This window comes from Anarrhichthys ocellatus, unplaced genomic scaffold (assembly GCF_004355925.1).
Source record: "Anarrhichthys ocellatus isolate YVR2014 unplaced genomic scaffold, GSC_Weel_1.0 scaffold56, whole genome shotgun sequence".
Taxonomy (NCBI): domain Eukaryota; kingdom Metazoa; phylum Chordata; class Actinopteri; order Perciformes; family Anarhichadidae; genus Anarrhichthys; species Anarrhichthys ocellatus.
The window spans coordinates 2297181-2322685 of NW_022280086.1; the positions used below are offsets into that span (position 1 = coordinate 2297181).

A 25505-nucleotide genomic window follows, 5' to 3' on the forward strand; every position below is an offset into this window, starting at 1 on the left:
GCTGCGCCGGTTAAAATAGAAGCGCCCTGTCAAAATAAAATCGATTTTAGGTCCTGGGTCCGGATACAACGGCGTCTGGGTCCGGATCCGGACCGCGGTCCGCCAATTGGCGACCCCTTATGTAGGAAATGCTTCCTCTGTTTTAACTCCTAGATTCCATCACTCCCTCTGTACTGTATGTCAGATCCCTGGTCTGAATAGAAAACCGCCATATGCTTTGATTACATATATATATAAACTTGGATCACCTTTCAGTCTTTTTAAATTTGATAAATGTGCTACTAATATATTTAAAAAATACAATAATTTATTTCTTCCATTCATATATTTATGCCTAGTCTGTTATGTTTCATGTTTATACCACCTCGAGCTCAACCTGGACAAAACCGAGCTACTGTTCCTCCCGGGGAAGGGTTGCCCGCACAGAGACCTATCCATCACCATTGACGATACCGTGGTGACGCCAACTCGGACTGTGAGGAACCTGGGTGTGACCCTGGACGACCAATTGTCGTTCTCAGCAAACATTGCATCGGTTACACGCTCCTGCAGATTCCTGCTCTACAACATCAGGAGGATTCGCCCCTTCCTCACTGATGAGACGGTGCATGTGCTCATCCAGGCTCTTGTCATCTCCCGCCTGGACTACTACAACTCACTACTTGCCGGAGCCCCGGCCTCGGCCATCAGACCTCTGGAGCTTGTCCAGAAAGCTGCAGCTCGCCTGGTGTTCAATCGCCCCAAGTTCTCCCACACAACTTCCCTTCTCCGTTCTCTACACTGGCTACCTGTAAGAGCTCGCATCCAGTTTAAGACTCTGGTGCTAGCCTACGGGCAGTGAAAGGAACAGCTCCTTCCTATCTCCAGGCCATGGTCAAGCCCTACACCCCCGCCCGACCACTTTGCTCTGCTGCCTCAGGGCGATTGGTTGCCCCGTCGCTCAGAGGACCCTACGGCCAATCGACCCGGTCGAGGCTGTTTTCTGTCCTGGCCCCACAGTGGTGGAATGAACTCCCCACTGACATCAGGACAGCAGAGTCGCTGCCCATCTTTCGGCGCAGGCTGAAAACTCACCTCTTCAAAAAGGCCTACCCTGAGCCTTCCACTTAGCATTTACTTCGCATCTATTGTATTCATACTAGCTTATTGCACTTATTGTTTTCTTATTAGTTTGTGGCACTTAATGCATTCGTTTGTTTCTGCACTGTATGTTGGCTCTGGTTTATGCTCTTAGACGCTTGTTTGAAGAGAGGAGATGCACTTACGACTTCTGGTGACTAGTAGTTCTCTCGAAAACCTATGTTGAATACACTTATTGTAAGTCGCTTTGGATAAAAGCGTCTGCTAAATGACTGTAATGTAATGTAATGTATACTGAACTTACACATGTTTCTGTAACTTCTCCTTGACTGGCACCTGCCAAACCCAAATTAGTCAGCACAGTAATCAGCAATTACTTGCTTGTGTTCTTTGCAACATGGTTGTGGTCGAGCATGGATGGACAGATGTGGCATCTCTAGCATTTCTGTGGGAATTCCTCAGCTAAATGAGTTCTGTGTCGAGACAAGCCAAAGACTTTTACAGCTTCAATCACCTTTGGGAAGTTGCGGAACCTCTTTCTTTTCTTCAGCCACAGCAATGACAGCTGAAGCCCAAGGTTTTTCCAGCAAAGGGTGAAACTTGTGAGATCCTCTGGCTTTCCAAATTGGAAAATTGGCCAGGAAAACTGCATTACTTGCACGTTTACAGCATCAAGGTTGATGCAGTAGTCGAACAGCTGATTACTTTATGAAGTTCTATCATCAATCCTCACTTATCTTGGGACCACTACTTAGAAGGTCTTGAGACCATTGCCATATCCAGAGTTCATAGCGCCTGAGCTAGCTGTGTCATTCACACGCTCCAGTTCTGCTCTTAAAGGTGCAGTGTGTAGGATTGGGTGGCATCTAGTGGTGATACTGCAGATGGCAACCAAGTGGAACTTCTCCCGTGTGCCAAGCATGTAGGGCACAAAAGGCCTTATACCTGTTAATATTATATTACATTTATGCCAATAGATCCTCCTAGATTCCACACTGTTCCTTTAAATTATCAGATTTATAAATGGCACAAAAGCACATCTTCATGCCCATATTTTTTAACATTTTGTCATAAAAACCCTCAATAATAGAAACATTATTGTGTCTGCATTTATTCACAGTAACAGTGAAACAACAGCGCCATCATGAGGCCAAACAGAAAAACACAACATTACCCACTCTCCCTTGCATCCAGCATACCGTAAATAAAAAATGTAACACTCTTTGTGACACAGCGTGTTGTTAAAAATAAACTGCTTGAGCAATAATATGGAGTTGAGAATGAATTAGAGGGTGTATGCATTTAAGTGTTAAAACACTCCACTACAGCAAACGTCTCAACACGACTTTCAATGACTTCGTCAAGAATTTGGTGCCGTGACCCAGATTCTAATATATTCAAAGGAGACACACCGGAGACATGCTATTCCAAATTACAATAAGAGGAAACCCAACTGTTGTTGCTCTTTGTTGTTGGCCGTAAAACTTTAGTCCCGAAGAAGTTGACTCTTTCCAGATTTGGAAATTGGAAATGGAGAAAAGACGAATGGAGAAAATGGCCTCTGAGAGAGGCGGCCTAGTGTTTGATATGTGCACATATGGCGTTCCATTGACTCAGTCAGGACCTTTTCACCACCTTGCAGAAATAATAACAGCTTTTAAACAGGGCAGGGGCATTGTGTCAAATTTGTACAAAAAACAACATGGATAATGTAACTGTATGGAACATAGAACTTAAAAGCTAAGAAGTGAACGCAGATTGGAGAAGAGTTTGGTATAATATTTCACTCACTTGTAATTTTATGTAATTTGTAATCATCAGTTGCTCAATCATAGTTATTCAAGTTATTCATAAGTTTTATTTAAATATTAATATATCATTTAAATTTACTCCAAGCCCTTTATGTTCATTATGTTCACAAAATGAAATCAGAATGTATAAGCACATTGTGGGAATGTCTAGGGTTAACACCTTCTGGATACCAGTAACAACAGCCTTATCAGATATGTACGGCATAATGCATGGCGAGGTGTCCGTAATCAGGAATTAATGGTCGACGTGGAGCACAGAACCATCCGACGAGCACCTCAAAGGGCATTATATAGCTTACACCTTGGTCACTAGCCAAAGAAAAGACCATTCATTTATATTTTCATGAGTTTTGCAACAAAGATAAAAGTTTTTTCCCTGCTAACCCTGCGGGTTACAATCATTACCATTCCATAAGGTTCTTATGCAATGGAAACGTTGTTCACTGCTCCAGTAAATAGGACAGACCTTAGATTCGACTTGGCAACTGCCAAGCGGAGATATTTCTAGTTATAGTCTAGTCATAGAGCCCTTAGCTACAAGCCACAAAGCTAACGTTATACTAGCAAGACTCAGTCAATAACAAACAGTAAATATAATTTAACAAATCAATATCAACATTTTCTCTGACAAATGAGAGGTCGTGTGTTCTGTCGGCCTCAGTCTGAAGTAGTGAGCTGAACAGTGAATGTGATTAGAGACCATCTCTTCCGTGTGTCAGTGAGTTCAGAGGAACTGACCTATCTCAGCTTGTGTGTTCAGAGCAGAGCCACTGAAGGACGACACTCAGTGTTGGAAATTAGATATTACAATTAGTTGTTTTTGTTTAATGTATCCAGCGCATTCATTTTGAATAGTGAACAGACAGTTTAACCGGAACTACTTTGTAGGTTTCTATTGTCAGGAATTAATGGACACCGTTCAGTCATTTAGTAAGTTAAATAGGATTTTACCAGCAGACTGTTCACGCTGAAGTACAGTATGCTCAAGCTACAGCCCAGCGGCTTCATCACATCTCTGAAACATCACAGGGAATTTCCAAACTGCCGTTATTTGGGTAACTGATCAAAATTGATAAATCTAAACGGTTACTTACACTAAAACATGATGACTGGCTCAAAATCTGACTGACAGGTGGGCTCAAGGCATCCAGACACAATGCATTGTGGGTAGTTGAGAATGTGCAGTAAGCTCACGTGTCAGAATTCCTACTGTCCTATACATCCAGGCCTTGCGTTCACAAAATCCACCAAAGTGCGAAGGTACATTATAATCAATTTCATGTCATATGAATAGAATGTTAGTACTGTATGTGATGTGGAGCATTGGTCTCATGTTAAAATCTCCTCCGTCTGACACGGTGTGATAAGGAAGGCCCAGCATGGCTAATACAGTAAGGAGCACACCATCATGACCCACACAGTCCAATCAATTTGTCTGATGCTACAATTTATCATCCATGGCGTACAGAGACACTGTCTTCCCCACTGGGCTAGTCTTTGTCAGCAAAGCAATAATACATCATGATAGCCTGAAATGATATTAGTAAGGACTTAGCATTGTGAGACATGAACGACAAATCAGCAAACGATTCAGTTCAGCTGCTCTGGAATGAAAGAACCTCTGCGGTGGGTTTACAGTAGCGGGCCACTCATCTGGCAGTGCGTTTTCTTTTTCCATCTTACTTTTCCTGTTTTTATGTTCCTTCTATGTCTATTTACACTTGTTGTAAAGCACGCTCTGCTGCAGTTCTTGTATGAAAAGTGAAATACAAGTAAAGGTTCTTCTTCTTAATATTATGATGATTATTATTGTCATTATAATGATTCTTATGGTTATGATGATGAATATTATTACTATTATTATTAGTCTTGGCATCCAGTAGCTATATTGCTTCCTGGCCCTGTTTGGAACGGTGCGATATATATATATATATATATATATATATATATATATGTATATATATATACATATATATACTACATGTATTCAAATTATTTCTCCCATTATCTTATTCTCTCATTGCACAGCTACTGTCTTCCTCAGTTGCTCTGCTTCCAGTGCAGCTTGTTTTAAGTAGAGCTTTTATCCAATCAGATTTCACCTCTGTGTCTCTAGGTAAGAAGAGAGGCAGAGGCCTGCAGACTCACAAGTGAATCCATGTGCAGTTTAAATGAATGGGGACGATATTGTTGATTGTCATAGTCTTCAACTAATCAGATCTTTAGTTTGACATGTTGGGCGTATTCTTTGTCTTGCCAGGATTTGTTCGGAACAATCCAGGAAAAGGATTTGTTCGCCACTTTCAGTCCAGCAACTACGAACGGTATTTCTGGCTGACAGCGTCGGCGAAGCATTGCACATTTTATGGCTAAGAATGCGTTTTATTTGCAACTGAGCGCCTTGTTGTTTGGAGCTGTTTGGAGCTACGCTACGCTAACCTGAGGTGGCTAACCAAGGCAGCAACACGACACCATACACGGCAGGACACTCACAAGCTACGGTGCTTTTAAAAACTTTTGGAGAGACCCGAGTGGATCTACAACTCAACGAACACGTTGGAGGAGGACCTCTGGCTGGAACTGAACCGCACCGATGTTCTGTACAACCGCGGTATTAAACTCTTTGTTAACAAAGAAAGGAGGATGGACTTTGTCTTTAAGTGAACAGCAGCTTTGGTAAGTGAACTGCTTTTGTGTTTTTACATCTGCAGTAGCGTTACTACTGTGTTCATTTGTCTATGGTGTTGTTTTATGATATGGTTAATATTGTTCCCTCTGATGTGAATAATATTTGAACTGCTCGTGATCTTTAGTGTGTGGATGAATACGTGTTTTAGTGCTGCAGGTCTGCTGGATTGATTTGTCATGCTTTGTTGTCATATAAATATATGTGACTGGTTCTTGTGAGTTTGTTCTTGTCATTGTGTGAATTACATTTATTTTGACTATATGCATTGTCCGTTAATGACGAAGCATCCCGTCATGCACGTATTCATGTATCTGCACTCTGCAGTTAGTGTATTTGTAGGTGTACAGCTTCACTTTTACACAAAACAAATAACCTGTAGGGATTAGGTTCGTAATGCGTACACTCATCCTATATTTACAGAGAAGGCCCAAATATGGTAAATGGACTTTAAAGCGCCTTTCTAGTCACACAGATGGAACAACCTTTGTTGCAGTTTGGGGTTCAGTGTCTTACCCAAGTACACTTAGACATGCGCATTGGAGGAGCCGGGGACCAAACTGCTGATCTTCCAATAAAGGACAACCCGCTCTAACTCTGAGCCACATCAGCCACATATAAAGCATCGTTACATAATTGCCGCACATCCCACACGTATCCATCAAACTCACTGTGAAGCTAAACAAGCCAATATACTAAGCAACCACTCAACTGAGCCGAGGAACTCAAATTGTTGCTAACATTATTATTATTATTATCACATCACAGCCAGGGCTGCAACTAATTAGTATTTTGATAGTTGATTGACCTGTTGATTAACACTTTGATTATTTGTGTGTTTTTTCCCAGCGTTTAATCCAAAACCAAAATCTATTCCTGGTCTTCTTGTACAATGCTTTACCTTTTCTTTCTTACCTTGGTCGCAATTGTTGGCCCCCACAGAGATGTTGCTACAGCACATGCCGTGCAACATAACATAGACCCAATTAATCAATGACGACATCTGTTGCCAATTATTTTTAGAATCAATTTCAATCAATCAGTTGTTGCAGCCCTAAACGCAACCATATTTCTGGTCTCTTTATGTGTTTAAGTTTATCTTTTTCAGTTTCCCCTTGCCTTTTCCATGTGTATCAGTTCAATCAAGATTCAGCAGGAACACAACCCTGATGACCAGTTACATCGGCTTGGATCCTCTCAGCTACGTTATTTATTGGCCACCAGTCAGAAAGGGAAGACATGGAAGAGACGGATCTAGACCTCTGCTGCCACTTCTACCTTGTTTGTTTCACTGCCATTAAGACACAATGTTACCAGTTTGTTCACTCAGTGGCAGCTGATAATAACTATTCATTATTTCCTAATTCATCAGGCTCAGATGGATTACTCATACATGATTTAATTTGATTAAGCATATATGTAAAAGGAGGCAAAACTATTTTTGACAGTTAACTATGTGTTTCAATAGGAGTATGATTGAATTCAAAACCAAAGTCGAATACCTTGTAGTAAAGTAAACATACGTTGCTATCTAAAATAGCAGAAACTATGAAAAACACATTCATCAGGGAACCTAAACTACCGGTAGCATACCACTTCAAACATATCCCATAAGTTAACCAAGTGTAACTGTTGGTCAACACCTCTGTTCCAGTCAGAGTACTTTTTATTTCAGCTTTAAAGTTCAGAAATCATTTTTTCCAACTTTCTACATTCATCATTTTTTTTCTGGTGAGTTTGATTTGTCTTTGGAGATTTTTTTTTTTTTACAATGCATTGAATTGCATTTTCCTAGTTAATATTGTTTTCCATTTTGAAGGGCAAAAGAAGGATTAATTGGCAGAAATGGAATATAATATTCATAACTATGTTTGACCTGAAACTAAGAATCGTTAAGTTTTATTTAGCTTACAAAAAGCCATTTATATCTTCATTGGAAGCCGGTCCTCTTCAGGGAGTCCACCAAGTTGCACTGCCATGTTTCTACAGCAGCCCAGAACGGACAAACTTAACACTGGCTCTAGAGAGACTTTCAGGTTTTTACGTTACCTAAAGGTGGGGATGGGTACTGAAACTCAGTATTATATGATTAAAGACCAGAGTATTAATACGTTACTGGTGCCTTTTATTAGTACTTTTTAATGTTTTAGTGTCCTTTATTATCACGCTGTAGCATCTCCTCTGCTCTCTGTGTCTGGGCTCCAACCAGGGGCATTCCTAGGATTCAAAGAAAGGGGGGGCTTAGCCCCAAGGCTTTGCGCACACAATTTTTTTTGGGGCCCATTTGGGCCCACGGATATCCATTGTTTCAGACAGTTCATAGATTTGTTCAATCAGAAAGAATGTGATTTTGCTCTGTAGTTTTGCTTGCATTCAGATAACACAAGAGACAGAATTTCACGGTCATAGTAAAATTTGACAACACAAATATGAACTTTTCTCAAATAAAGAATATCCGCGTCACTCCCAAATCCTAATTCTTAAAGGGACCGCACACAATGGTTGGAGAATGGACCTGACAGAGTTAACTTTATATCGTTAAGTATGATGATAGGATATTGGATTGTAATTTGAAGGGGGAGAAAACATACAAACCAGAACACACGCACATATGTAGCATTTTAGAGTTATAAATAACTTGTCCATGTGAGAAACAATAGTTTAATTTAATGACATCACCAAAAAAAATATATATATTTTTTTTAAATCCAATAATGCCAAATTATTTGGGTGGGCTGAAGAACATTTTAGGGGGGCTTCAGCCCCCCTAAAATAGGCCTAACGACGCCCCTGGCTCCAACTACACTCACACAAACACACAATGACACACACTGAGCGACGTCAGCGAGAGCTGGAGACTCTGAAGTGAACCGGGTGAAGTGAGGATTACTCCAGTTTCACTCATTACTAAACAAAAGATAAACCTAATTGTCTCTCCTCCACCACCATGATTACACCAACACAGAACGCTAGCTCGGCTAATAGCACATTGACCAACAAGCTAAAAGAGCAGCTGTCTGTCTGACTGCTTATCTTAGTTTGTTCTTGTTAACTTCTCTGCTGGCTGAGACAAAGCAGACAGGACAGAGGACAGGAGGACAGAGGGCAGGAGGACAGAGGGCAGGAGGACAGGGGACAGAGGGCAGGAGGACAGGGGGCAGGAGGACAGGGGCTAGGAGGACAGGAGGACAGGGGGCAGGATGACAGAGGACAGGGGGCAGGAGGACAGAGGACAGGCAGGAGGACAGGGGGCAGGAGGACAGATAAAGATTCAGGAGGATAAATCAATTCTAATCCTGTTCTGAATATATTTGTTTTTAAAATTCTATATATGTCTTTAAAAGTAATTATTTAGTCATGAATAAGAAGCGATTATCAATGAGAGTAGCTCTTAGTATAATACAGTCCTTAAGAAGTCTATCTCTACCTGAAGGCCACCGTAGTTCTCTTAAATCTTACACACTGTTCCTTCAATGGCAACCCATATTATTTTCAGTTCCCCTCTTAAGGTCTTAGTATCACAGTAGCCTTTGACCTTTTCATGTTGCTAGGCTGAATATTATATCCTTCCCTTCAATTTGTCTGGTTTAAGAAAACCGGCATTCTTTCCTTGCTTTCTGGCTGCTTCCATCCAGACTCGAACTGGCAACCTGGCAAATGCCAGATGGGGCCAGAATAAATTAGCAAGTGGTCCAATATTTAGTAACCAGATATATTCATGTTTCTGCTGGAGAAACCAACCGTGTTACTTTTCACTAGAGAGATGTTACGAGCTACAAGTCACTAGTGTGTTCAGGTACCGAACACCATGAAAAAGAGTTTTGTACATGGCAGCTTTAAACACGAGCATTTTTTATCAATCCGGTGGTCGTCAACACGTTTGATAGCTCACAGCTATAGACTCCGCTGCTGTTTTGGTTTAACGAGTGACCGTGTTATCTGGTGACCTTTTTAGCCGAAGCGTCCCTGGTTGTTGAGGCACCAGTTAACACGCTCATCACTATTTAAAGTGAAACTCCTGTTGCTCTGAAACAGTCGTGATCCTGTCAGGATTCCGTAGAACTTGAGTCTGCTGGTATTCGATTATATAACGATTCTGACACGTGAACATGCAACAAGCAGACATGCAAACTGCTGGATGGCTGGGGCAAAATGCCACAGTTGCCAACATGTGCATGTATATTTGTGATGACGTTGGCTGTAAAAGGGTCTATACGGCAGATGCAATAGTACTGACTGTTGTTACATTACAGTCATTTAGCAGACGCTTTTATCCAAAGCGACTTACAATTCAGATTCTATCACATTTCTACACCGTAGGCACAACTACAGGAGCAATTTTGGAGTTAAGTGTCTTGCTCAAGGACACATCGACATGCGACTAGCAGAGCCAGAGGCGGGGACTGAACCGCTGATTGAAAGACGGCCCTGTTATCCACTTGGGCACAGTCGTCCACTGTTGTTGACTAAGCCCCACCCCTTTAAGTGGATCCTTCATGTAATGTCAGAGGTCAAGAGCAGAGTAGGATGAAAAAACACATGAAATGATAACAAAGAAACGAAAAGGTGGAGCGGGAAAAGTAGAGGGAAAAATGTTGAGGCTGACGCTGCAAAATGTATTAAGATGAATAATTTATTATCCAAAAATAATGTTGTTAGGGTCGATGATGCCAAATTCCTGCTTTAGCTGCAGCAGTTATAACATTAACAGTCACCAAATGAAGAGTTGGAGGAAAGAGAGCAGTAGCAAGAAGAGGTCGCTAGCAGCAGCAATGCTGTAGGAGGCTTAAACATGTCTCTTTACTGTGGTTGAGCGGCGTCTTTTGTTAATGTCCTGTTGGCTCTAATTGAGTGTACCTGTGCTGTAAATCCCTGTGTTGTTGAGAAACATGTGACTTTATTTCTAGTTCTTGTGTTGTTGGCTCTGAGTGTTCCTCCACTCTAAATCCTGTTGAGATGCAGGTGAATCCATGTTGAAGTTCAGGAGGTTAAATGCATTACAGCTGTGTTCCATTTGTTCAACTCCAACTTAGTCCTTTAGTTGAGCTTTTTGGAGTTTTAGAGCTCACTATATATTTGGGCTGCTTGATTACTTTGACTTTGGTCAAAATTGAGCTCATTATAATTCAACACAACTATTCACTGACTTTCGAAACATCGTGCATGAACTGTTGGAAATAATCTATTCACCAGTGGATTTTCTTGAACTTTAAATTTAATTATTTCTTCAAATAAAGACATCTTGACTCAAGCTGAACTCAGCATTTTTTTACATTACATTTACAAAGTGAAATGCATCAATCTGGTGCACTTTGAGAGCAACATTAAGAGGCTGGATCTATGAAGAACTTTGTGATCTAAAACAATTCATCATAAACACAGTGGTTAGATATGAATGTTGATGACACGGCAAAATAGTCCCACCTGAAAAACATGGTAAACGACAGGTTGGGTGGGTTGCTGACATAACTGCAGACCCCTGACGCCCTGAGGACCGGGTCCGGGGTCCGGGCCAACGTCACCCCGCGCCCCAGCTCCCGAGCCGACCGAGAGCCACACCGCTGTGAAGGAGAGGGGTGCGCTCGATTTATAACACGAGACATATCGAGAGCCATAGCGAAACGGGATGCGGCACGTGACAAGTTTATCTTGTCTTGTTTTCATAATTGTTCGAAGCCAAAAATCGTAACTGACAGTAAAATGTGATTATCAACAACACCGGTCGCCATCTTGACTCAACCACCCACCACAGCACCACCACCGGTGGGTCAGTCATCACTAAGTTCACTGTTTAACTCCACAGGAGATGTACAGGGAATCCCTGTATCTCCACTAAGATGCCCTTACCCAGCCTCAAGGCTTCTAACGGGGAAAGGAGGATTGTTGCAGCCTATGTTGAGTCCAAATGATTAACTAGCAAAACACAGTTACACCTGGCGAAACGGAAGAAGTCTCATAGCTGCTCAAATCAGAACGACAGATGTTGCGTCATTGAGAAACGCTGACGTCATCGTGTTTGCTAATAACACGCAGCTCGATGCGGCTGATCAGCTACCGTCTCCCCGCAGGCCCACACCGTGTGCACACAAAGAGCCGGAACACCCACACCATCAGCCGGTCTTTGCCGTCTCCTCCGCCTCGTCTGAGCGGAGCAGACTGCAGTGTGGATGCTGCTGCCATACACCCAACACCCCGCCATCCATCTAAAGCACAGACATGCTACACACACACATCCTCTGCACCCATGGACGCATCCTCCTCGTCCGGCCCTTTTTTTCTTCCCTTGCAGCATCCCTTACCTCTCGGATGAAAATTTACTCTGGCGTTAATCCATGATCAGCACGATGTTATTGCTGCCTCTCGATCGCGTTTTTCCCAACGTTGCTGGCGCGCAGAGAGCGAAATAAACAATTATTAGAAGGCAGCCCAGCCCGTTAGATCCTACAGGGAGGCGAAAGATGCGCCAACCGAGCCCATAGATACAAGAAGAGCATCCAGGTCCAAAATCAGAACGAGTCCAGCTAGAGAGAACCGATGCACAGCCTCCTCTGCTACACCGCGCAGATCCAAGCAAAAAATATCCTCTCTGTTGTGTTTTCGATCGCCTATTCCTCCTCCACAACAGAGTGGCCCTCTCTTTTCTCGTAATGTCTCCTTCCTCCACACACATAGGCACGCACGCACACACACACGCACGCACGCACGCAGAGCGGACCAGCTCTGTCTCATTTAAAGAGATAGGATGAGGCAGCTGGAGCAGCGCAGTGCTCAGAGCCGCTCTGTCTGCTTCTTATGTAACCTCTGATTGTTCTGCAGCCCAGCAGACACACTCACACCATAAATGAACCACAGCTACCTGCTTAACCTCTGTGTGTGGGGGGACTATCAATGGGCCCCTCTTCTGAACACTAATGTGGCTGAGAGTCTGCGTGTGACTAGGTTGATTTAAATAAATAAAAATAAAATACAATGAAGTGCATGAATTAATGAAATAAATAAAAAAATGAATGAAACCAATGATTATAGTGCATTTTAGAGACATAACAAATGTAGTCCAATAAATCAGTGGGGCCAATGTATCGGTCAGGATTAGCTTCAGACAATAAATATCAAGAAATAATAGTTATAGTGAGGAGAGAAACGTCAAGGATATTTCTCATTACTTCCGTTAATCCACTTTCATGTACACAGTGTACGTGAATTTTGACAGCGTGATGTTGTCTCAAATTGAACACGGCTGTTGAAATGACAATCACAACATTTAACCCCTTCGTTTTCTTTATGGCAAACCAGACAGAGAATTACCGCCAACATTTGAGTGTGATTGTGAAGCGCGGTTATGTGAGACACAGCTGAAAAAGAGCCTTGCAAACAGCTGGCTGCACAAATAAAATGAGTGGTTAGGGTAACACGTGGGAATTGTTGAGAAACGGTTAGCGTTGTAACACGTGATTAGCGTTGTAATGCGTCATTAGCGTTGTAAGGTGTCACTAGCGTTGTAACGCGTCATTAGCGTTGTAAAACAATCGCTGTAAAAGTTGTAACTTGTGGTTAACACTGTATTACATAACATTGTGAAATTATTGCTGTTAACATAACACATACTACTGGTGGTGCATGTACTGTCACGTCCGAGGGGCAGATCTGAGACTCAAGCGCAGACACAGACACTGGAGACGAGGTGAAGTTGAAAAATAAGGTATTTTACTTTAAAAGTCATAAACAAAAACTGAAAACGACTTGAACGGAGTGGGCAAAAAGATCCACAATCACAAAAAAAAGGCAAAGGAACAAACCAGGAGCAAACGCTGGAGCACCGAGCAAACACGAATGAGACACAAAACTGGAACTGACAGGGGAACGAACAAGACGATCTGACAACCAGAACAGGGAAAGCAGGGGAGTATATACTGTATGTGTGGGGTGATGAGAAGATTGAAGGCAGCTGGGTGGACTGGGCAGGTGAGTAGGATGAGTGCAATCAGGGGAAACACACGAGGTTGACGTCATCAGTGCGCGGCGGACGAGGATGTAACTCACGGACGGAGAGCTTGTAGAATTAGTATCAGCGGTTTGTGCTTAAAACTAATCTGTGACTGGACTAAGGATGGGAGGGAATAGTGATGGAGGGGAGAGTGAGGATATGGAGTACAATAACTGGACTGAAGTAGGGAAAAATAAACGATCTAGAAAGCATAATAGTGGATCTGGTAGTAGTTTGGAAGGGAGAGAGGAAGGCAGGGTGATGAGGAGGAAGATTGTTGAGAGTGAGGGATTCAAAGTTATTTTGAGATTTAGGGAAGGGAATGATATTAGGAAAGTTAGTCCGGTGGCACTGACTCGCGGGTTGAAGGAGAAAGTTGGCGAAATTTTGATGGCGAAGGTGCTGGGTGATGGCGGCTTGTTGATTAAATGTAAGGACAAGGAGCAGAGAGAAAAAGCAATGAAGTTGAAAAAAGTGTGCAACATGGTGGTTGAGAACACTAAGAAGACAAGTGATGGGCCCTTTGTGAGAGGCGTTATATATGGTATCCCAGTGGAGGAAAAGGTGGAGGATTTGAGATCAATTATAAGAGGGAGACAAATTATGTGGAATCATAATCAAGTTAGTCTGTGAGGAGCATCATGTTAAACAAAGGCTTATGAAAATAAACATTGATATTTTCTTAGAGGTATGACATACAGTTTATAAATAGAATAGCATTTGGGTTATTTTGGTAAAGAATTACATGGATACATACATCTTATATATTTGCATAATCAAAATTGATTTCACACGGGCCATCAAGGCCATCTCTGTGACAACTGCGCCCACACACACACACACACACACACACACACACACACACAATATCAGAAGTATGGCTGTAACATTATAACTACTGATACTTTACGGAACAGTGAAAGCACCTGCTGGATGGAATGAAGGTTTGCACTAAAACAATGTTTTTTTTTCCAAGATTATGTTTGTGACATTTCTGCTTCATTAGACTTTCTCCCCCTCTTCTTGCAAGCAAGAAGAGGGGGAGAAAGGGTTGATAGTTTGTCAGTGTTGCTGGATTTCCAAGAGAGGGTGTTGCCTGCTAAAGTCACTGTGGAATATATGAGTTACAATGTAAGAGCTTATGTCCCACCACATTTGAGGTGTTTCAAATGCCAAAAATATGGACATATTGCGGCAGCATGCAAAGGGAAGCAAAAGTGTGGAAAATGTGGAGGGGAGCATGAGTATGGGAAATGTGAGGACGGGACAGAGATCAAATGTGCAAATTGCGGGGGTGCACATAGTGTGGCCTATGGTGGGTGTGAAGTGAGAAAGAAGGCAGTGGAAGTACAGCAGCTAAAAGTGAAAATGAATATATCTTATGCAGAAGCAGCAAAGAAGGTTCAGAGGGAGAGTAGAGTGGAGAGGGGGGGGGGAGATATATCAAGGAAGGAGCCGGCTCAACAGTCAAATGAACAACTTGTGGCAAAGAGTCAAAGGGGAGATGGGAATGTACTGACAGTAAATAAGGAGAGCTTTGTGTATTTCATGGCGGAAGTAGTTAACTGCACATTCCAAGCAAAAGGGAGATCTGAGAAGATTGAAATAATAGTAAAGAGTGCAGAAAGATATTTAAATATTCATCGGATAACTGGGATGGCAGTTCAGGAGGAGCTTAAAAAACAGGAACAGTTGAACAAAGAAGCATGTTCACAGGACTAGTCATGTTAATCCTACAGTGGAATGCAAGGAGTCTGTTGGCAAATGGCCAAGAGTTTAAAGGGTTTCTTAATGGGTTAGAATATAAACCAGATATAATATGTGTTGAAGAGACATGGCTTAAACCAAATTTAGATTTTGTGATTCAGGGATATGTGTGCATAAGAAGGGATAGAGAAGGGGGTAATGGGGGAGGATGTGCTACCTTTGTTAGGCAAGGAATTTCTTATCGAGGAAATAGAAAAAGGGAAAGACCTAGAATATGTAGTTGTTGAAGTGTGGTTAGGGGATGAAAGTTTGGTGGTGGTAAATTTTTACAATCCATGTCAACAATTGGAATTGGAAGCATGAGAGGCAATAAAGGGACTAGACAGAAGAAGGGTCATTTGGTGTGGTGATTTTAATGCGCATAGCACTCTCTGGGGAGGGGAAAAGACTGATAGGAATGGGTTGATAGTAGAGGAGGTGATGGACTCCTTGGGACTTGTATGTTTAAATGATGGGAGTTTCACAAGAGCGAATTACAAGTCAGGTAATGAGTCAAGTTTAGACCTGACCATAGCGTCACGGTCATTGGCAGGTATTTGTGTGTGGGAGGTGTGGAAGCATTCTACTGTTGGAAGTGATCATTACCCCATTTTCTGTAGAGTAGGAATAGGAAGCAGGGTGGGGTCAGAAGATACAGCAGAAAGGTGGGTATTTGGAAAGGCTCAGTGGGATAAATTTAGAGAAATTAGTGAATCAAGGTTTAAAGAAATAGATAGAGAACAGGATATAGAAATATTTAATGAAAATGTGAGAGATACAATTATTGGAGCTGCCAAGCAGACAATTTTAAGGAAAACCGGTACAAAGAGGCGGAAGTTAGTTCCATGGTGGAATGATGAGTGCAGTGAGGTAATAAAGAAACGGAATAAGGCTTTTAAGGTTTTAAAAAATACCCATAATTTCAAAAATTTAATAGAGTACAAGAGAATGCAAGCAGTAGTACGGAAAACCATCAAAGAAACTAAAAGGAAGTATTGGAGATCATTTTGTAACACAATAGGGAGAAGCACTTCAATTAATCAAGTTTGGGGGATGATAAAGAAAATGAGTGGAGAAAAACGGGAGTGGGGGTATCCAGTTTTGGAAAGTGGCGGAGTGGTGGCTAGCAATGATCAAGCAAAAACCAGAATTGTTAGCTAAAGCACTGATTGAGGTCCATAGTTATGGTAATATGTCAGAGGAGGGTTTAAATGGAAGACATAGAACAAGTGAAGCAAATAAAGAATTGTTGGAAACAGATGAAGAGAGCGAAGATGCAATTAATGCTCCCTTCACTTTGGAAGAAATAAAAAGGGCCATTAGAAAATCAGGGCTAACTGCTCCAGGTAAAGATCAGATTTGCTACATCATGTTGAACCATTTGTCTGATTTAGCATTAGAGGTTATTTTGCAATTGTTTAACAAAGTGTGGCAGGAAGGAACATTACCAGGACTTTGGAAACAAGCAGTTATAGTACCCATCAGGAAACCAGGAAAAGATCCCACTAATCCATCTAACTATAGACCAATTGACTTCCCACATGTGTAAAATCATGGAGCGAATGGTCACAGAAAGACTAACATATTATTTGGAAACAAGGAATCTTAGGTCAAAGTATCAAAGTGGATTTAGAAAAGGAAGGGGAACAATGGATCCAATAGCATGTCTAGAAGCAGAGGTGAGGAAGGCACAAGTGAATAAGGAGGTAGTGGTAGCAGTGTTTTTTGATGTGGAGAAAGCGTATGATTTACTGTGGAAAGAGGGATTATTAATCAATATTAGAAAATTGGGACTATCGGGTAAAATGTTCAGATGGGTTAGACATTTTTTGTTCGGTCGTTCAATGGAAGTGAGAATGGGAAGGTGTTTGTCGGCCAGCCAGTTGGTGGAAAATGGAACACCACAAGGAAGTGTGATTAGTCCGTCATTGTTCTCAATAATGATTGATGATGTATATGAAAATGTTGGACAAAATATAGGAAGATCTTTATTTGCTGATGATGGGGCTCTGTGGAAGAGAGGTAGGAATATGGAATATGTTGTGAAACAGATGCAGGAAACAATCAAAAGAGTGGAACAGTGGGCATTGGAATGGAGATTTAAATTTTCAGTGGAAAAAACAAATACCCTTTTCTTTACAAGAAAGAACATTTGAACAGAGGTCAAATTGTATTTATATGGTAAGGAACTGAAAAGGACGGATTCGTACAAATTTTTAGGGATGTGGTTTGATGCTAGGCTCACATGGAATGTCCATATTGATAAAATGGTTAATAAATGTATAAAGGTGTTGAATGTAATGAGATGCTTGGTGGGAACAGAGTGGGGAGCTGACAGGGCTGCTTTGAAAGCTATATATAGGGGTTGATAAGATCAGTAATAGACTATGGCTGTGTGGCTTATAGGTCGGCGTCTAAAACATTATTGAGAAAATTAGATGTAATACAAACTCAAGCATTAAGAATATATAGTGGGGCTTTTAAAACAACATCTGTGCCAGCATTGCAGGTAGAAATGGGGGAGATGCCATTGGAGCTGAGAAGAGTACAGATAATGATGACCTATTGGGCTAGTTTACAAGGACACAACAACCATCCAACAGTAAGGGCAATTGAGCCATGCTGGGAACATGCAAAAACGATGACAAAGAGCTTTGGTTGGGTTGCTAAGGAGAAGGCTAGGGAATTGGGTATATTGGATAGGAGTTATTCTCCAGCTGTGGTTCTGCCAGCTATTCCTCCTTGGTTACTGCCACAACCTGAAGTTGATCTGGGCCTCCTTGAAGTAATGAGAGATGAATGTGGGGTAAACTGTGGGATATTCAAGTCATACGTCAGGAGGAATTATCACAATTATATAAAAATTTATACAGATGGATCAAAAGACCCCAATAATGGTAGAACAGCAGCAGCAGCAGCAGTAATACCAGAATTCCAGTATGAGTGTGGGAAGAGACTGAGTGATGACTTGTCGGTGTTTGCATGTGAGATGATGGGCATAGTTATTGCATTGCAGTGGGTAGAGGACGTCAGGCCAGAGAGAGTAGTGATTGCATCTGATTCATGTGCAGTACTGATGAGTCTGAAATTTAGCCACTCCAGATGCAGAGAGGATTTACTGTATGAAATATTACAAGCACTATACAGAATCCATCAAATGCGGATAGTGGTTAAATTTGTGTGGGTTCCTGCCCATGTTGGAGTCGATGGCAACGAGATGGCGGATAAAGCAGCAAAAAAGGCTTTGAAGAGTGGGAGAAATATTGTTAAAGTAAATATAGGTAAGTCAGAAGCTAAAGTGGTGATTAAGGGACGAATCAAAAAGATATGGCAGACTGAATGGAATAAAGGTAACAAAGGAAGATATCTGTTTAAAAATAAACCATTGGTTGGGAGTGCAGGGCCTAGTGGATGAAATAGAAAAGAGGAGAGGGAATGGACATACTGGTCTTAATAGTTCCCTCTGTATTATTGGAAAACATAATAGTGGACTGTGTGGATTTGTAATGAAGAGGAAACTGTGGACCATGTGTTAGTGTCATGTCAGAGGTACGAGGCAGAGAGAGAAATATTAAAAAGTGGGCTAAGAGAGTTGGGAGAGGATAATATAACTGATGTATTAAAGAAAAGCTTTGGTGAAGAGTGTTGGAAGCCTCTTTTGGAGTTTTTGGAGGCAACAAGACTAGGGAATAGAATTTGAGAGTTATATTTGTTTTGTTTTATTTAGATTTGTTTTATTTTATTTTTATTTTTTTGTTTGTTTGTTTGGTTTTCGTATTAGATAATTACAATCCTTAGTCCAGATTAGATTAGTGGGTGGCGGTAATGCACCTAAAAGTTGTTTGCCAACCGCCATTAAAAACAAAAGAAGAAGGGGAAACACACACAGACACAGACACAGAGACACAGGAACACAGGGGGCAAAGCCTAAACTGTGACATGTACATGCTGCGGCCCAGCTAGGACCTAAGGCTACTCCAGGACAGGACTCCAGTGGGACGAGAGGAAGTGGACTCTGAATTTTTTATGTTAAGATGTTGGCCATATTATCTACCCAGAGAAGTGTTTTTGTTGCTGATGTTCACATTCCAAAAAGGCCACCTTGTTTTGTAGGGCTATTTTGGGGAGTACATACTCAATTAAATGTTTTATCTTTAATTGTTTTTCTGTGTTTGTCAGGGGTACTTGGGATGGCTATAGATGAACCTGAGAGAGTTGGGATAGACAGGATACATCATACATCATTTTCTGAATGTTCTCACTCCATCACAACTACACTCTAAACAATTTCACCGTAAATTAACGGTAACTTACTGGCAGCAGGGACTTTCTTTTTGCGGTGCACTACCGTAATTTATTTTTACAGTATCTTACCGTGTACTGGATTACAGTATGTGATAGTAGGATAATTGAGTTTTACCGTGATTTTACGGTATATGCCAGAATGTTACCGTTTATTTACAAAGGGTAACACAACCCAATACTTTTGCATTTAATTCCCAACAAATAAAATAATCACAATAGACATTCAATATATAATTGTTGCAGTTTAATACATGTTCTCAAGACAAACAATAAAGGGACATTTGTATTACATCACAAAACTCATAATGTACTGCATGTTCAGAAGAAAACTAATGAACTAATGAAATCGTTAATGACCAGCTTAACTGAACTCATTAGCATCAACAGTGTAACATTGAATAGAAATAGCATCAACAGTGTAACTCTGAATTAAAAAAGTATCAAGAACAGTGTAATATAACTGCATCACAGTCTAGCCTGTTAACAAGTCTTACACATTATTTACATTACATTACAGTATTTGAACTGCATGAACTCACACATGAATGAACAATAAGGAGAGAGAACATCTTGAAAGAGGACTTGACTGCAGCGTCTGGCTGGTATCGTCAATCTCTGACGAGTGACTGTAAAACAAACAAAATAAAAACTTTAGAAACACAATGTTCTGAGCTTCTGGAAACTTCTATGACATCCAGGATAAACACACTTAAAAGAAGCTTTGGGTGTGCAACTGTGGGTTCGCATGTGCCTCACATATGTTAACATATCAGTGCAAGTCTTTACAAAAAGCTAATACAACAATACCATACAGTTTAAATGAACAGACTTGCCTATGTGATGAGCTGATTACGTTAGGTGTAGAAATGAAGCTAAGACAATGGACCACAATGGACTAATGTTCAACAATAAAATGAGTGTGATCTGGTTTTAATGTTGCTCCTGAGATAACACACACACGTAACGTTAGCGTTACCTCAACTGTTCATCGTCTTGAACACACGTTGGTGATTTCTGGTCCGCTCTCCCTTTTGATAATCGTCCCGTTTGCGGTCCTACAGTCGGTTCTATAAGAGCACAAGTAAACACAAGTTAGGATACTAACGTTACATCTTAACACAGTAATTGGTGATTAACTTTATTTATGTTAACCTAACTTGCTATGCTGTTAGCCAGCTAACCTTTCTAAGGCTACTTGAGCTCGAGCTAGCTAACGTTACAGAGCTAGCTCCGCCAATATTAGCAACATGATGTAACGAAACAGACCAAGTGAAACATTATCTGAGATGTTAACAGTTCAATAATCATAAAGTCAAAACAATACTGGAGACTTTGAATTTCGGCTTATAAGCATATCCACATGGGGGCGACCGTGGCTCACTGGGTAGAGATGATCGTCCGGTAACCAACCGCAAGGTCGGCGGTTTGATCCTTGACTGCTACGTGTCCTGTGAAGTGTCCCTGAGCAAGACACTGAACCCCTAACTGCTCCTGGGCGCTTCTCAGGGCCAGCCTACTGCTCCCTGTATAGGGATGGGTCAAATGCAGAGAACAAATTTCCCCACTGTGGGACTAATAAGGAATTTAAAATAAAAAATAAAATAAAAAATGGCTGTGCTCAGAAGGATGAACTGAAGCTGTTGTGTCCAAAGTCACGCTCAGGAGCAGTCGGTGACTCAAAAATGACTTTTAGGCAATGAGCAGTGTGAATAATAAAAATATTCTATCGTCATTACAGACACATTAACCTACAATAGACAGTACGATGTAGATGGATTGTGATTCACTGAACTTGTATAGAGATGCATATATCCACCGCTTCATGAAAAATACTGTAACGTTCTGTTAAATTACGGTAGTCTGCTGTTATTGTTAACTGTTAATTTACATGCGAGGGATAAACATTTAACTGTGTGTTACAGTTATTATGAAATACGGTAATATACCATTGAAAATCCACCGTAAATTTACAGCAATTCGTTACAGTGACATCTTGTAAAGTTTGGGAGAGGAAATAAATAAAGCTCAAATAGCAAAGGAGATTAAAATGCATTCATCAGCTGTGGAGGAAATGCCGTTCATGTCCGTTGCAAAATCAATTTTCAAAATCTGAAGAACACCAGTATGGACTTTTAGAAAGTAAAGCAAAAGCTGATTAATTATAAGTGCAATTAGTTCAACTAATTAATGATTGACTGAAAGACTAAAATAACTATCAACCATTAACTGAACTCATGAAGCCATCAGAAAGGAAAAATAAATCACTCTTTATTGAACCGCTAACAGCTTGTGATGTGAGGTCACAAGTCGACGTTGATTCATTTTAAAGGCTGGTTTGGGAATTACCGCTATAAACGGGGGCTTGCCTTGTTATGGGCATCACCTCGATAAGGAAGTGACAGCATGGCTCACTGCATCTCCTCCTGTTTGTTCTGTACCTTCTAGGCGAGTATAGCACAGCCGCCTCTGACTCCCTCTTTCTCCATTTCTTTCTTTGTGTCTCTCTCTCTCTCTCTCTCCCTCTCTCCCTCTCTCTCACTCTCCCTCTCTCTCACTCTCCCTATCTCCCTCTCTCCCAGTCCACAGAAGCAGGGAGAGCTTTCTATTTATAGAATCCTACCCTCCTGTTCAGCCTCCCACCCCCTTCGGCACAAAGAGATACACACACAAAGCATCCGTGGACAGCATGCATGCAAGCACAACACACAGAGCATTGCACAATAATGTACAAAGCACGCACATACACACACGCATTCTGGAAGGGAATTCATGTATCTACCTTTCAGATACAGAAACAATGTGCAGTGTTTGTGTGTGAACAAATGCAGGCGTAAAAATTTGAAGTGCAAAGCAAAGCTCATAGAAATCCAGAAATACCCTCCCTAGTGCACACACTACAGCATTAATAATGCAGGGATTCCTAGTGGAGAAAGAGGAACACTCCCTGTAACGGATAGTGGGGGAGGGGGCTTCCACTCCTTTGCAGCTTCTACAGGGTATGACAATTACCCATCCATTTCTTTATTATTCTGTATGTCCTGTTTGTGTGCATGTGTTTAGGTGTGCTTTTTTTTCAGGCGAACCTGAAACTTTTCAATTTGAGCTGTGTGCCATCTTCATTTACTCTTAACCAGTAAGATATACACTGATATTTACACATCTGAACAAATCTCACAAGTGTTACCTTTATTATAACATCAAAATTATTCAAATAGACCTTGTAGTTGCAGAAATACACTCTTTTTAGTATGGGTATGTCATTTTCGAGCAGAGGCCTAAAAATGGGGCTAGGGGTAAAGCGTGGTACATAGTTGCTTTCCATATCGGAAGGGCTTGAGTTTTTTTATACCACATATGTTCCTATTATATTACGACTATATGTCGACCTGTACAATTCTATTTATTTATTTAGAGTAATATTGCAGAAATAATCAATCACATCACAGTATATCCACTACAACACAAGACCACTGCTTTCTTACAGCGCAGATGTTTTGCTGCTTGCTCTCGCCTCTCAACATTTTTCTGCAAATATTCTTGTTTTTCTTCCATGAGAACCTTTGAGCTGCAGCTCCTGGATACTTAAAACTAGGACTGTAATTTGTTCTAGATATAATTGCCATATTTCAAAATTGGTATGACCTCCTCACCACTATGTGAGCGTGGCCTAACAGCAAAAGCTTATGCTGAAGCGGCTGTAGACGTGGTCCTTGGCTAAAGCTAATTAGCCGCAAGGCGCTCCACTTCTTCATGGATGACTACCACAAACTTCTACAGATGACACACAATAAGGGACACACTCTGGACTTAATTATCTCCAAGGGTCTAAACCTTTTTACGGTTGTTGTGACCGATGTTGCTCTTTCTGATATATATTTTTGAGGGCACAATCTACATGTACGCAAATGTAAAATGGTTTATCATTGAAAACACCAGTGAAATATTTGTTCAGTCTGTCTCTTCCACTCCCACTCCCGCTCTTGGGTCTCAGTCAATGAGCATGTATATAATATACATTTTAAAATTCAAAATGTTATTAATGCTATTACACACACTAAGGTGAAGGCTGTCTCTGGTAAGAAAAGATCTACATGGAGAAATGCCAGGCTGGTAAGAGAAGAAAAAAGAGAGTCTTGAAAAGCTGATCGCAGGTGGCGAAAAGCAAATCCTCTGGTTCATTATGAAGTCTATAAAGAGAGACTTAGCATTTATAACTTGGAACTGAGAAATGCAAGGCGGTTCTTCTTCATCATGGCAAAAAACAATCATGTACATGTCTTATTTTCTACCGTCGACAGGCTAACAAAACCCTCCTGTGTCAGTAGCCTCTGAACTTCTATCCACCTGGGCCTGTAATGAATTTGCCTCCGTCTTTACTGACAAAATTCAAAAAAAAATACAAGCAAATAGTGCCTCCATATCAGGTACAGTATATGTTGTCCCGGTGCCCACCTAAAATTAATTCAAATACCATAACACAATTGTATCTGATAAACTATAAACGTCTGGAGGACATTATACAACATCTGAAATCTTCCTCCTGCTGCCTTCATATTCTACCAACAGGCTTTTTGAAAAAATGTTCAACTTGCATGGCCTCAGATCTTTTAAAAATGGTCTCTTCCCTCATGTGTGTTGGCAAAGGCCCTGAAAACTGCAGCAATCAAGCTCACAATTATTGGCCCATAACCTCCCATTTTTAGGTAAAATAATAAATGAATAGCTGAACAACTTATTGACACTAAACAACAGTTTTAATGTCTTCCAATCAGGTTTTTGAACAAACCACAGCACAGAGACTCTTGTTAAGGTCTTCAATGATATCAACTTAAAGACAAACAGTGGTTGAATTTCTGCCTTAGTATTATTCTATCTCACTTCAATATGGTCGACAACATACTACTAGACCCACTTGAAAACTGTGTGAGACTTTCTGACACAGCACTAAACTGGTCTGAATCATACACATAGGACAAGGACTACTTTGTGTCTCTAGGTAACTACACAGCTGGGCAGACAAATATGATATGCACAGTTCCCCAAGGCTCCATTCTGGGGCCTCTTCTGTTTAACATCTACATGCTTCCACTGGCAGAGCTTATGGAAAACAACTAAAGTTACCATAATCATACCGATGATACTCAAATTTAAATACCATTACCAGGCGACTATGGTCCTATACAATCACTGAGTAAATGCATTGAACAAATCAACGATTGGATGTGCCAGAGTTAACTTCAACTAAACAAAGATTAAACTGAGGTAGTTGTTTTTGGAGCCAAGCAGGAAGGATCAACAGTCAGTGCTCAACTTCAGCCAGCAATGTTAGAAACCACAAACCAAGCCAGAAATCTAGGTGTATTCATGGACTCCCACCGGAGTTTTTATAGCTACAAGACAAAGACAATTACAAAGTCAGCCTACTACCACCTTAAGAACATACCAAGGATTGAAGGTCCTGCTGACTGTCTCAGCAGGACTTGTCTATGCATTCATCTTCAGCAGACTCGACTGTAAAGATATCTTCGCAGGTCTCCTTTACAAATGAAATAGACAAAACGCTGCTGCTCGAGTCCTCACTAAGACCAAGAAAGTGGATCACATCACTCCAGTTCTGAGGTCTTTACACTGGTGTCCTGTCTGTCAAAAAAATGATTTGAAAATAATAATAATAACAATACTTTAATTTTATATAGCACTTTTCTAAATACCCAAAGACGCTTTACATGGTGCAGAGACAAAGAGAACAATCAAAAAAGAAAAAGAAGAAAGACAGAGGAGCAAACAAAACAAACAAACAGAACATTTTGGCAAAAAAGAAAACTGGAGAAGCTGTGCAGAGTGGGTCATGTAGTGGAGGGTAGGGTGTACGGAGTGGGTCATGTAGTGGAGG

General features: G+C 41.0%; 1 protein-coding gene across 1 annotated transcript in view; it reads right to left on the reverse strand.

The window, feature by feature from the left end:
* fbxl16 (F-box and leucine-rich repeat protein 16) overlaps window positions 1–12380 on the reverse strand; it is a 39107-nt gene extending 26727 nt beyond the window's left edge. The window contains exon 1 of the mRNA XM_031871152.1: window positions 11877–12380. The gene's annotated coding sequence lies outside the window, so the exon portion shown is untranslated. The remainder of the gene's footprint in view (window positions 1–11876) is intronic.
* Window positions 12381–25505: the final 13125 nt, after the last annotated feature.